This window comes from Eublepharis macularius, chromosome 14 (assembly GCF_028583425.1).
Source record: "Eublepharis macularius isolate TG4126 chromosome 14, MPM_Emac_v1.0, whole genome shotgun sequence".
Lineage (NCBI taxonomy): Eukaryota > Metazoa > Chordata > Lepidosauria > Squamata > Eublepharidae > Eublepharis > Eublepharis macularius.
This window is the reverse complement of record NC_072803.1, coordinates 42226482-42238784: the sequence shown is the minus strand read 5'-3', so window position 1 is coordinate 42238784 and position 12303 is coordinate 42226482. Positions and strand designations below refer to the sequence as shown.

Below are 12303 nucleotides of genomic sequence, written 5' to 3'. Positions count from 1 at the left end.
GGAGCTATTTTTGTATTGACAGTATGAAGGGAAACATTGAAGTGTAGTGTTTAGTGTTTGTAGTTCATTCCCCCCCTTTTCTTTTTCCACCCCCCCTTTGTCCCTTCCCTCTCCCCTTTCCTTGTGATAGTTTTGTGTAGTGTTTTGTAGCTATGAAAAATAAAAAAATTATTAAAAAAAAAAAAAAGAATCAAGACAGGCATAATATGTGCAGGCTTGCTTGTTTGGTGTTAAATACCAGTGATCTATGCCCTTACCTTTTTATTCTTTCAGATGTGGTAGAATCAAGTTAGGAAGAATATTGCTCCATTCTGTATGTCCATCGAAATTTTTGCATTCAAAATACGATTAGCAAAGTTTGGAAATAAATTTTAGTGCAGTAGATGAAAAGTCAACAGAAGCCCAAGTGGGCCATATGGTCTAGTGGTTAGACAGGAAGCAAGTCAAGGCCATCTTCACAAGAAATGACCACAGCTGAGATGCAGTCAGTGACTTCATGAGCAAGTGACTCTCCAAAATGAGTAACGGGTGCCCTGCAGTCTTCCTATGGGGAGCTGTGCGGCTGATGTCTTCTGCAGTGCTGGGCAAGCCTGGCCACTAAATCCCATATGTTCTACACTTTCATCCTCTGTCAAGCCGAAGCTGGCCCATTTTTTTAAAAAGCAGCACTAGCAGGACAGGCATAATGATTCAGTGCCGATAGCAAGTGCTTGAGCCGGGATGATTATGCTCAAAGAAAGTGTTGTAGAAGTTTAGATTTATAGGAGTGTGAATAAATTTCTGTCATCCAGCGATTATTATCTTCTTTAATCTCAAAGACTCTCGTCCTCTCTCTTGCCTGTGTCTGGGGTTTCAAAAGCGTGTTTCTGATTGGGATCTAGTGCTCTTTGTCGGAAAATAAATCTCCCGCATTTCATACAGAGCACCCGAGCTGCCTCAGCAGGGAACTTAGGAGGCTGGTTTGGAAAGGACTCCAAACTTTCTATCGCTGCAACAAGTATTTGAATGGTCTGAAACCTCACAGGATGTTTGGACAAGATGGGGAGGAGAGGGACTCCAGGCCCATCTGGCCATCTGAAATAGGTATCTGGTGCCCCTTGTCTGTGAATTGTCCTTCTTGAACATTTTGTGGCTAGGTAGCCTGGACATTTTCTAAATAAGTAAATAACATTCTCTGCCCGAAGCCATTGGCTAAGCAACTATGCTGTTGTATTGTCGAAGGCTTTCACGGCCGGAGAACGATGGTTGTTGGGGGTTTTCCGGGCTGTATTGCCGTGGTCTTGGCATTGTAGTTCCTGACGTTTCGCCAGCAGCTGTGGCTGGCATCTTCAGAGGTGTAGCACCAAAAGACAGAGATCTCTCAGTGTCTGAGACTGACACTGAGAGATCTCTGTCTTTTGGTGCTACACCTCTGAAGATGCCAGCCACAGCTGCTGGCGAAACGTCAGGAACTACAATGCCAAGACCACGGCAATACAGCCCGGAAAACCCCCAACAACCATCAACTATGCTGTCACTGAACAGTCATGGAATATAAGTATAATATAATTTCTGTGTGAGAGGTTGAAGGGAGGGGCTGTGGCTCAGTGGTACAGCATGTGTCTGGTATGTAGAAGGTCACAGTTATGGGCATTAAAGGAACTTAGGCGTTGGGAAGACCCTTCTCTGCCTGAGGCTCGCTACTGATCAGGTGGGATGATACTGACTCATTATAAGGTAGCTTCACACTAGAAGCCAAATCTGTGGGGGATAAGTCTAGTAAAAGCTTGTTGCTTTAATAGTGAAGTGAAACTTCCACTTACAGGGTGGTGTATCTGATACTTTCATCCATTTTGCCACCTGAGGTAAATCAGGCTGGGGGTAAGTGGCAGGTCAGAAATCACTTCTCAAGCTTCATGTCTGAGCAGAGATTTGATCTTTGGTCTCCCGAAGATCTAGTCTGATGCTCTAAGCACTACACCAGCCTGGCTCTCAACAATAATACACATTTTGACCCCCACATAAGGAGAAGTGTTCATCCTAGAAGCCATGGAGATGTCATTCCTAGATCTTATGTCTAACGGTCCCTATTAGGCCAATCCTCGCTGAGCTCTGTGTGAGCACCAGAGGGCAAAGCTTTGGGTCATATATGTAGCATCAGCTGGTGCAAGCACTTACCATGCTGGACAGGCCGGTAGCCTGACTTGTTATAGGACAGTTTCATGTATTCATCTATAAGTTCAAGTTCTCAGGCTCATTCCCTGGCATTTCCCGTTATGAGATCTTCAGTAGCAGGTGTTAGGCAAGAACTTTCTTTGCCTGAGACCCAAGGACTACTAACAGGTGTGTTATTTGAAGGAAGTGGCTATGTGTAACCATGTGCATGTGGGAGGGAAGAAGGAAAAAAGGCAGAGGGGAGAAACCCCCAAGCCTTTAGCTGGAGGTGTAATGGACTGCCTGTTTCCTAATGTACATACAGCTGCCACTGAAAACAGCAACGCTGCATCTCTTCCTTTCTCAGCTGGTAAAATTTATCACTGCACAAAATGTGTCAGCTGGGAGGATTTCCCTGCCCCCTTCTACTTGTGGTGGGGGAAGGCGTTGGAGAAACATGCCAGTGATGTCACATCTCACCTTTCGCCATGATAGAATGCTACACGGGGTTTCCATTTTTGGAGGCAGCTGCATATCCTCCACAGCGTCTTGTTCCAGACTCTGTTCCCGGGTGCCTTTTGAAGGAAAGTACATCTCCTAGAAAATTAAGAAAGGCAGACTTTCAGGCCATGACTAATATGAGTCTTCGTGTGTGGGAAGGAGCTATGTCTGCAAATTAATCCTTGAAGAATGACTTGGAGAAATGAAAATGAGTTTTTGGAACCCTGGAAGAGCAGGTGTGGTAGTGAAGCCCAAGACAGAGGCTGGAGAGGAATTTCCAGGCTGGCCAAGGGCTAAAGGCATCATTGCCCAAGGTGTAGATACGTGCCCACCCCACTATTGTTTCTGGTTAGAGGTGCAGGATTGTGTAGTGTTTCAGAAGCCTGTGAAATCTCTCAGAGCATGGACCCAAAAATTCTTTAGTAATGTGAAACCATGGGGTTTTAACAAAAAAAACCCTCTATGGTTGGTATTGTGAAACCAGAATCCAGCTTGCAGATAACTTTTCAAATCCTGATTTGCCTTAACAAATGCTAGGTGCTTCACCTGTGCTCCCCCCACCTCCCCACACAGAGACCAGGTTGATATCCTGTCCTGCATTACATAGAGGGCAGTACCAAGGAACAAGCCAGGATTAAACCAGGATATCTGTGTTTGTACATCATGTGAAGCCATGGTTAAGTCTCTGTGGTCAGCAAACCAATTTCATCACACAAAAAAGGGGGAAATACCCAACTTAGAAAAATAGGATGAACCAAAAGGTTGAGAAAACAACAAAAGACAATATACAGTACCCTGCACGGATGATAAACAATTCAATTGTGAGTACAAGGCCCTGCACAAATGATTTAATATAATGGTTCAAAAACAGAATGCAAAGATCCACATGCAAAATAAAATGTCAAATGTGTTTCAGTAAACAGCCTTCATCAGTGACTTACACTTAAAGTTATTTCTATTTTTTGTAGATTTTATATTTGGGGATTTTACTGGTCTCTGTGGTATATTATGTTTTGTACTGTGTGAGAGTGATGTGAATGCATTAATGATATTTATAGTGTAAGCCACTGATGAGGGCTGTTTGCCAAAACACGTTTGGCATTTTGTTTTGTATGTGGATCTTTGCATTTTGTTTCTGAATCATATTTTGTATATTGTGTAGTGCCTTGTATACACAATTGAATTGTTTATCATCTGTGCATTGGACTGTATAGTGTCTTTTGTTGTTTCCTCAACCTTTTGGTTCATCCCAGTTAACCCATTTCACCATGGTCTCAGACCTGATTTTTAAAATGTTATACTCCACTTTTCTCCCCAATGGAGACCCAAAGCTGCTTACATAATTCTCCTCTTCTCCGTTTTATCCTCATAATAACAAACCTGTGAGGTAGGTTAGGGTGAGTGAGTGTGACTATCCAAGGTCACTCAGAGCCAGACCACACGTTACTAATTTCACGTGAATGACACGCGAACCAACTTACACAGGTCTCCCCTGTACACTCGCCAGTCTTGCAGCACCGTAATCAAACTCGTGTTTGCCTTTGCATGGGTTCTCTTGGCGTTCCTCCAAGATGGGCGAACGGTATCCCATCATGCATCTGTATTTGACACAGGGCAGGAAGCGGAAGAAAATGGAGACAGAAACTCTACATTGCTGACTTGATGATCGAGACAGCGTACACTCGCCATCACAGCCACACTCAAAACAGATGATCTGAATGCGTGGCTGGACCAGGACACGTACTCATCTAGGCATGGGAATTTGGGGTGAGGCACGAATACAGACACTCGCTCGGTCTCGTGTATTTCATAACGTGTGGTCTGGCTCTCAGTGAGCTTCCACAGCGGAGATCTAAACCTGGGTCTCTGAGATCCTAGTACAACACTCTAACAACTATACCACACTGGCAGTCCTCTGACATATCCTATCTAGTCAGTTAGTGAGGTGCCCTTGTTCATGTGATTATACTAACCATAGTTTGTTTAATTAAACCATGGTTTTATGTGGATTGAACTGAGCCAATCTATCACATTTATACCCCATATTTTCTCCAATGAGCTCTAGCTAGCGCACACAAAGTTATTTTTTTCCCTCACAATAACCCTGTAAGGAAGGTTAGGCTGAGGCAGGGTGACATGCTGAGGTCACCCAGTGAGCTTCATGACACAGTTGGAATTCAGAGCCAATTTTCCACAGCCATAATCCAACACTGAGTGGAAAAACTTTTGTTTTGATGTGAAGGAGGCAAGGGAAGGGGATCTCCACCTGTGGAGTTTCTGCTTCTTGCACAGCCATTAAAAGAACAGGGGGGAAAGTGGTAACTATATTCCCGAGAGTGCTGCGCAGGTAAAATTTTCAGTTGGTTGGATAAAGGGTGCCAGATGAGGATCAAAGATCTTTCTTTTCTCTAAGTGACATCTTTCGACTTGCACCACACAATGGCTGTATATAATTTCCAAAGGTACTCTGTAGCCATGGTGATAAGGAAGGGATAATTACCTGAGTCGAGAGATAGATAGATAAAGCAAGGAAGCCAAATGTTTTATACTTCCTTCTTTCAAAAAGGATGGTGGTGGGGACACCTGGAGTCTTGCATTTTTCACGTACCGTTCATGAATCCCCCCACACTTTTGCTGCCTTAACTTAGCAACGCCCTCAGAGCAGAGGGTGTCATCAGAAACAAGCTGCTCACTGAAGTGCCTTGGATAGCGATTTGCATATTTTAGGTGTGCGTAAGACACTATGGGCATCTTTTTGTGAACTTGGTGGGGGTGTCATACTGTAATGAGTCTGCGGTGGCCGTGCTCTCAGCATCTGTGGGAGTGCTGGATGCCATGTCTTACCCCATGTAGGTGAGGGCAGGATGGCATCTGCTTACATAGAGTTCTGTGTAGGCGCTAGTGCCTGTGGGTCAGGAACATGCTATGTTTTGCATAATGTTTTTAATTTCCAAAGTTTGCCCTTTTTGATTTGATTCCGGTGCTGGTAGATATTATGGATTTGCTGAAGCTGATTAGCTGACATTTATGGCTTTGGCGATGTTGTAGATTTCCATGGGTGTTAATTTCAGTAAAGAGGGGGGGGATCCTGTATCTTGAGAGTGAAAATGTACAGACTCTCCCTAGATGCTGCATAGGAGAACTTCCCAATAGAACATCTGCTGTGGGTTAGAACTCTTCTTGTCTGACTGTCAGATCAGCCTTTCAATAGGTTGAGGGTAAGATTCGGTTGAGAGAGAAAGTAGAAAGAAGGCTCACTGCCAACAAGAGCAGCCATGATCTGAGGCAAAAAAGCTGATCTAGAAGTCTTTATGGCAGGGGTTCCCAACTTTGCTGAGACTATGGCTGCTTTGAGAAGTTTGAGCGCATGTTGTATTGCTCCACAAAATGACTGCCATAGGAGACAGGACCAGTTACAAAATGGCTGCCATGGAGGCAATTGCAAAATGCTAGGCCGTTCCAAGCCAAGCTATGATGGCGGAGCTATTTTGGAACAAATGTTCCCTGCAGACCCAGAAGTGATGTCCTGGATTATTCTACTCAAGTGAGGTAGAAGAAAGACAGAGCAGGCTCTTTGCTTTGTGGAAGAAACTCTTTGCAGAAGAACCAAGTGGGGGCGGGCACCATGGGATCCCTGCTTTATGGGATCATCTGGTATCCACCAGCTGTGTCTTTTAATGACATAAGGAAGCTTTCTTGGTTGGCCTCCCAGCATCTTCCTCCTTTGGCCAGATGTGGTTGGTGGTACATCAACATCTCTTAGGCTTCTTGTTGAAGACCTGCTCTGTCCAAGGGTGCAGTTTTCCATCACCTGGAATGCATCACCTGAGCTGCTGCTTCACCTCCCCCTTGTGTGTGTGTGTATTTATATGTCCTTCGCTGTTCCAGTTTCCTGATGCCCCTTTGCAATTCCTCTGGCTCTCTGCCTTGAAGAAACAAATTCCAGATCCGTATAGAGCCAGAGCAAAACACTTTGAACTTTTTGCAAAATCTTGTGTCAGAGAGCTAGGTGGCGAGACACTTGAGTGGGCTGGTTTTTATTTTCTAGGTTAATGGAGCTCTGTGCCACCCTAGGCAGTCGTTGGCAGAAGGCTGTAGAATTTGACACTGAAAAGCTTGTGCCAATGCATTGTCTTCCCTCTGTGACTGGGGAAATGTGACTGCTTTGTCCACGGGGTCCCATAGAAGAGCACAGACTTGGGAGCAGCACCTGCATGAGAGCCAAATCCTGTGAAGCTGAAGACAGGCCAAGGAAAAGACAAAAGGTAAAAGAAGGTGAAAGTGATACACAGCCAAGAAAACCAGGTTTCCTGGCCTGAAAGCCTGACCCAGAAGTTCTAAAGAGACCGTGGAGGACCACCTGATCTGCTCTGACCAATTGGCGTAAGGTGGCTTCTTTGACTAGTCTAGTATTGAGAGCCAGTGTGGCGTAGTGGTTAGAAGTGTTGGAATAGGACCTGGGAGGCCCAGGTTCAAATCTCTGCTGAGGAAGCTCACCAGGTGACCTTGGACAGTCACATACTCTCAGCCTAACCTGTCTCCCAGGGTAGTTGTGAGGATAAAATGGAGGTGAGGCAAATAATGTAAGCTGTTTTGGGTCTCCATTGAGGAGAAAGGCAGGGTATAAATATAGTAAATAAATAAATAATCCCTCCATGCTTTGGCCAGATTTGTGTAGGGGTTCAAACCCTGCTTGGCCTCTCTCAGGTCACCAGTTTGAGTCAAAACTCACTTCCGTTGAACCTTGCAGCGTTTGTGGCTTGCTGGAGGCATTGGGAGGGATTTTCTGGGAGGGCATTCCCACATCAAGAAGTCTGTTAGCTGTGCTCGGGCTAAGCCACATGCAAGCTGGTGCAGAGCTCCAATAGCCATTGATCTATAGTTTGAGATGTCAAGTAGAAAGCAGCTATCCAGAGACTGACACCAAGTTATTAGTCCAAAAGGAGCTGGGCCATATCGAGCCTTTCTCAGTTAGAGCTCCCAACTCTGGCTTGGGACATTTCTGGAACTGTGAGGGTGGAGTTTGGGGGAAGAGCTCAGCTGGGATGTGATGTCACTCTAGGACTGGTTTTTCCTCGTCTTTGTGGTATGCTGTAGAACCCACTCTCTGAAGCTGTCATTTCATCCAGGGAAACTGATTGCTGCAGTTTGAAGATCCTTTGTCCCCACCTCAACGTTGATAACCTCAGTAAGTGGATGAGCATCATTTCCGAGTGAGACCGGACCCTCCTCAGCCACTATGTATGGTGCGAGTGAGAAGCAGTAATGTTGTGGCCTGGCAGGAGTTGACTCCAGGTAGAAGAAGCTGGCCATCTCTGCTTCTAACTTTGCCTCCCTTTAAGTGCCTTGCCATCTTTTCAGTCACAGTAGCTTAAGGAGGAAGATTATTTCCTTACCATACAGATTCCTATTCTAAAAAAACAAAAGCTGTGACCCAAATTAAAAGCCTTTTTTAAAAAGGTCTTAGGGTGGGGTGAAAGAGTGTCTCCGAGTGTGACAGGGTATGTCCTGTCCCCACGCTGCCTACAGCCCTAGAAAGGGAGTGGCATGAAGAGAAAGGGGTCAGGTCATGAGCAAGACAACATGAGTGTGTGGCCAGTCCAGACTTAGAACCGTGTATTAGGCATCTTGGGTGGGTGGAGCCTCAGAAGGACAGTCCTGCCTCTTTCCTGCCTTCATTTTGCAACTCCACCCCAAAAGGGCATCTTCCCAGTTCATTGCTAGACCCACGTGTCTCCTTTCTGTATTTCAGGAGGCTCTACTTATTCTCTGCAACTGTTTTTCTTCTGATTTAAGAGAAAAGGAAAAAATTGTTCTTTTGGTTAAGAAAGTGTTAGAAGCACCCAATTATCTGGCAATGTGTTATCACAAGTTCAAAAATAGGCCTTAGCACCTCTAGTGTTTGAAAAGACAGGAAGGACACTGCAAGGGGCCTTATTGCTCATGTGCCTATATCGGAAGAGAAGCTGTATTGTATTTATTGTATAAAGTTGTTTTTGTATAATATTTTATCTGGTTTTAACTGTTATTTATGTAAATTGAAATGTTGTACTCCGCCCTGAGCCCGCCTGGTGGGGAGGGCGGACTAAAAATCTAATCTAATCAAATCAATAAATTTACATGCCTGTGTGCTAGAGGCAAGGTGCATTTGGAAATGTAATGTCTAGAGATCCTCAGGATAGAGCTAGAGCCTGAAAGATGACACAGACACAAGGGGCAGTTTGCAAAAGGGGCAGACCACTTCACAGCATCAAGAATTGCAAAATAATGCCCATGTGTCAGAGTGTCAGTTTGCTTGTCAGTTCTCTAGCCAGAGTTACGCCATTTTACTTTGCTATAATCTGTAGTTGTTTAGTTTTCCTCCCTCAAGGCCCAGGTGGTGCCCAGGCCGCATATATCCATGGGAGTGAAGAGTTCTTAATCAGCCCGTTCTGGCCGAAGACCTTGACGTCCTTGTCTTCCCATGCCTTCGCAGACAGGACTAAGGGGGGGGGGGAGACTGGGAATGGGTGTTTGAAGTGTTGTTACTCTCATTTCATGTGTCATTCTCAACAAAGCTTTTGTTCAGCCAAGGGCCTCAAGTCCTTGGATCGTGGACACCTGTATCCTGAGCATATTCTTCCAATAAACCTTTGAAACCAAGAAACCTTGTGCTTCTTGCAGAGGGGGGGGGGGCGGGAGACGAACTCTGGATAACTGGGATTCCATAGTCTGACACCATGGAGGCGCATGAGAACTTTTTATAGACCCCAGGTTAATAAACAAGAGGGCATGATCCATTCTGGAATTTCTGCGTTGTGTGGCTGCTGCATGTGAGTACTATCTGGCTCCTTGTACCCTCCCCTACCACAAGCCCCTAGCAGACATGGGGATAAATGATACAAATGAGCAGAGACACATAGACTCTTAATCTGGATACTTGGGTTGTGTGGCTTGGCTCGTCTTGGAACAAATCTCCACCCATTTATCTCCATGCCAGATAAAGCGTCACTTTCTGTGTTTCTCCAGCAGCTCTTAAACGGCACAGGAGCAGGGCTAGAAGCCAAGTGGTGACCCCAAAGCATGTATGTGGTGGGGGAGGCAGCGTTTATTAGTCCCCAAAGCATCTGTGGCGCCGTTCTCGAGCGCCTGCTCCACGGTATCGTCTGTTTCTCTTGGCACTGCCCCCTTGCCTTCTCTGATGGTTTGTGTTTTGTTGCCTTTGCAAGATGAACCCTGGATCCCGTGTTGGAAATAGTTGTGTGTGCGTGTTTCTTAGTCAGGTTCGCCAGCTCAAAGGATGGAGAAGTCTGCTCTTGAGATCATGGCAAGCACTGGATTTGTAATGATAACCAACGAAGCAGCATTAAGAGTTGAGCTTGTAAAGGAAGGGACTACGGGCCAGCTAAGTCTTGTGCTGTTGATAGAACACTGGCCACAGTTGTATAAGGCTGTGTTGCTTTCAAATTCTGCCCTGGAAGGTGGTGATGATGGATGAGCATCCTTGGAAGATGGCTTGTCCGTCACCCTCATGGGTCTTCCTGGGTGACCGGACAGCTGTAGAAGAGTGCCGGCTGCATTCTCAGGTCAGACAGAGCAGCTGCTAGCCTGGGGAGACCTGTCAGAAATAACCAAGAGAATGCCCTGGGATATATTCTCCAGGAGTGTCTATAGCACGTAGGAGCTCCTCAACCATATAGCAGGTTATGAGATGGTATTTTTATGCAGCACCATCAATGTGCACGGTACTTTACGGAGTACAAGTCCCTGCTCCAAGGAACTGATAGTTTAATAACTTGCTGTCAGAGAGGCAAGAGGGAATGGAGGGACAAACACTGGAAGAATCTGCATCCATCCCAGTTGCATGCGCTTAAATTAAGTTTCAGTAGCGGGAAAAGGGATGTGCTGAAAGCTTCATGGCAGAGATAAAGGGATCAGGAGGTATTTGAATGAAGCAAAACAGAACAGCTCGGGTTTTTCAGCGCTACTTCCACATGGGGACAATTCCCCATTGTGCACTCATTGCTGCTGTGAATGCAAAGGCGTTTGCAGTGACAATAGAACATCCACACAAGGGTGATATCCCCTTGTGAGCTCCATTTCCTCCATCCCCCCAACAAAAATCCTATTGAAATCGAATACCTTTATTGGCATAACAGCATATACATGCACAGTCAGCAAGGAGACAAAAAGAAACATCCATTACCCCATCACTTAAACTGTTCCTCTCCTCTTTGACACACAACAAAGAAATTTAGCCACAGACTCAATGATCTCATGGTTATATGTGGATAGTAAAAGGCGAGTCTTACTGTCATCAGATTGACCTTCATGATTTTGAAGCAAAGTAGCAGGCCAAATGGTGGATACAGTGGGACATGGATGGGAAATGGTGCTGTACGTGTGTGGAAATCTGCACCTTCCCACACACATTGTGAGCAAACCTGCTTTGACTCTGATCTTTGTGGAGAGATTGGAAGTAGCTTTGGGAAACACTGGAACAAAACAGAAACCACAGATGGAGATGGAAGGAGAATGAAGGATTATGTTGTGTGGATGCTCTGAAAAACAGATCTCTGGAGTTACCGACTGAGCCGCATGAAAGGAAAGGAGAGGTGGAACGCTCTAACTCAATTCAAAGGCAGACCTATAAGTTGTACGCTTGCTGTGTGCAGGCAGCTTGTGTAATGTGACTCTGAGGAAGGCATTGAAATGCATGCTACAACCAGATGTGTGTAGGTTGTGTGTTCATGAACAGAATTACCGAATTACTGAATTACTGGTATTGTGGGAAGAATAATTCCTGTATATAGTGAATGATTTTTGTTTTGTGGTTGTATATCTGCCTGTGTGCATGTTATATCCAATTATCAAGTACTGTTAAAAGTAAACTTTGTATTGTTAATTACCAGTTCACAGCACGGTGTTATTTGGTTAATTTAACATTCACACCGTGGTCCAGCTGTATTTTATTGAGAAGTCATTCCAGGCAGAAACAACAGCTTGGAAGGAAGGCAGTCATTGAAGGAGGCAAGAGATGTCTGATGGTTTTGGAACTAGAGAAGCGAACATCACAGAGAACAGAGAGTAAGCGGGCTGAAGGGCTCTGAAGGCAAAGACAAGGGGTTTGTGCTAAAAAGAAACTGTCACTTGAAATAAATGTTGCAGTATAATCTCCAAAATATTCAAGATTTAAACTGTGCTGAGATATTCACTCCTGCCCCCCGCACCTCTTTGCCCCACTCCTGAAATGGTGTTGATGTCGAGCAGCCACTGAGCTCTGCAGTTCCCAGAATCCTTCAGGGAGCCATGATAGCAATTAAGCTGGTTTTAAGTTTGCAGTACAGCTGTGCCATGTGTGAATTTGTGCACAACTGTCTGAAAGGATGCATTTGTATATTGGCTTGGGGCAACATTTCTGTCAACTGCCCAGGTGAGCCAGGGTCTGCCCACCTTTCAGTTGAAATGAGTTAACCTTTGTGCTGCTGGTTGGTGGCACCAAATGCCAGGCACAGCACAATGGACCCCCCCCCCACACACACACACACACATTCTCCCCTTACAAGCCCAGCGTCTTTCAGTATGCCTGGAGTGGCAATAGACTAGTCTTGTATTTCAGACGGTGATTCTTTTTTTTTTTTTATGTGAGCGGATGGTTGCCAGGGAAACGGAGGCTTAGGGGAGTCTCAC

General features: G+C 45.3%; 1 protein-coding gene across 6 annotated transcripts in view; it reads left to right on the top strand.

Moving 5' to 3' along the window:
- The window catches only part of DAB2IP (DAB2 interacting protein), a 262662-nt gene that overhangs the window by 97446 nt on the left and 152913 nt on the right, over positions 1-12303 (top strand). The gene's annotated exons all lie outside the window — the stretch shown is intronic.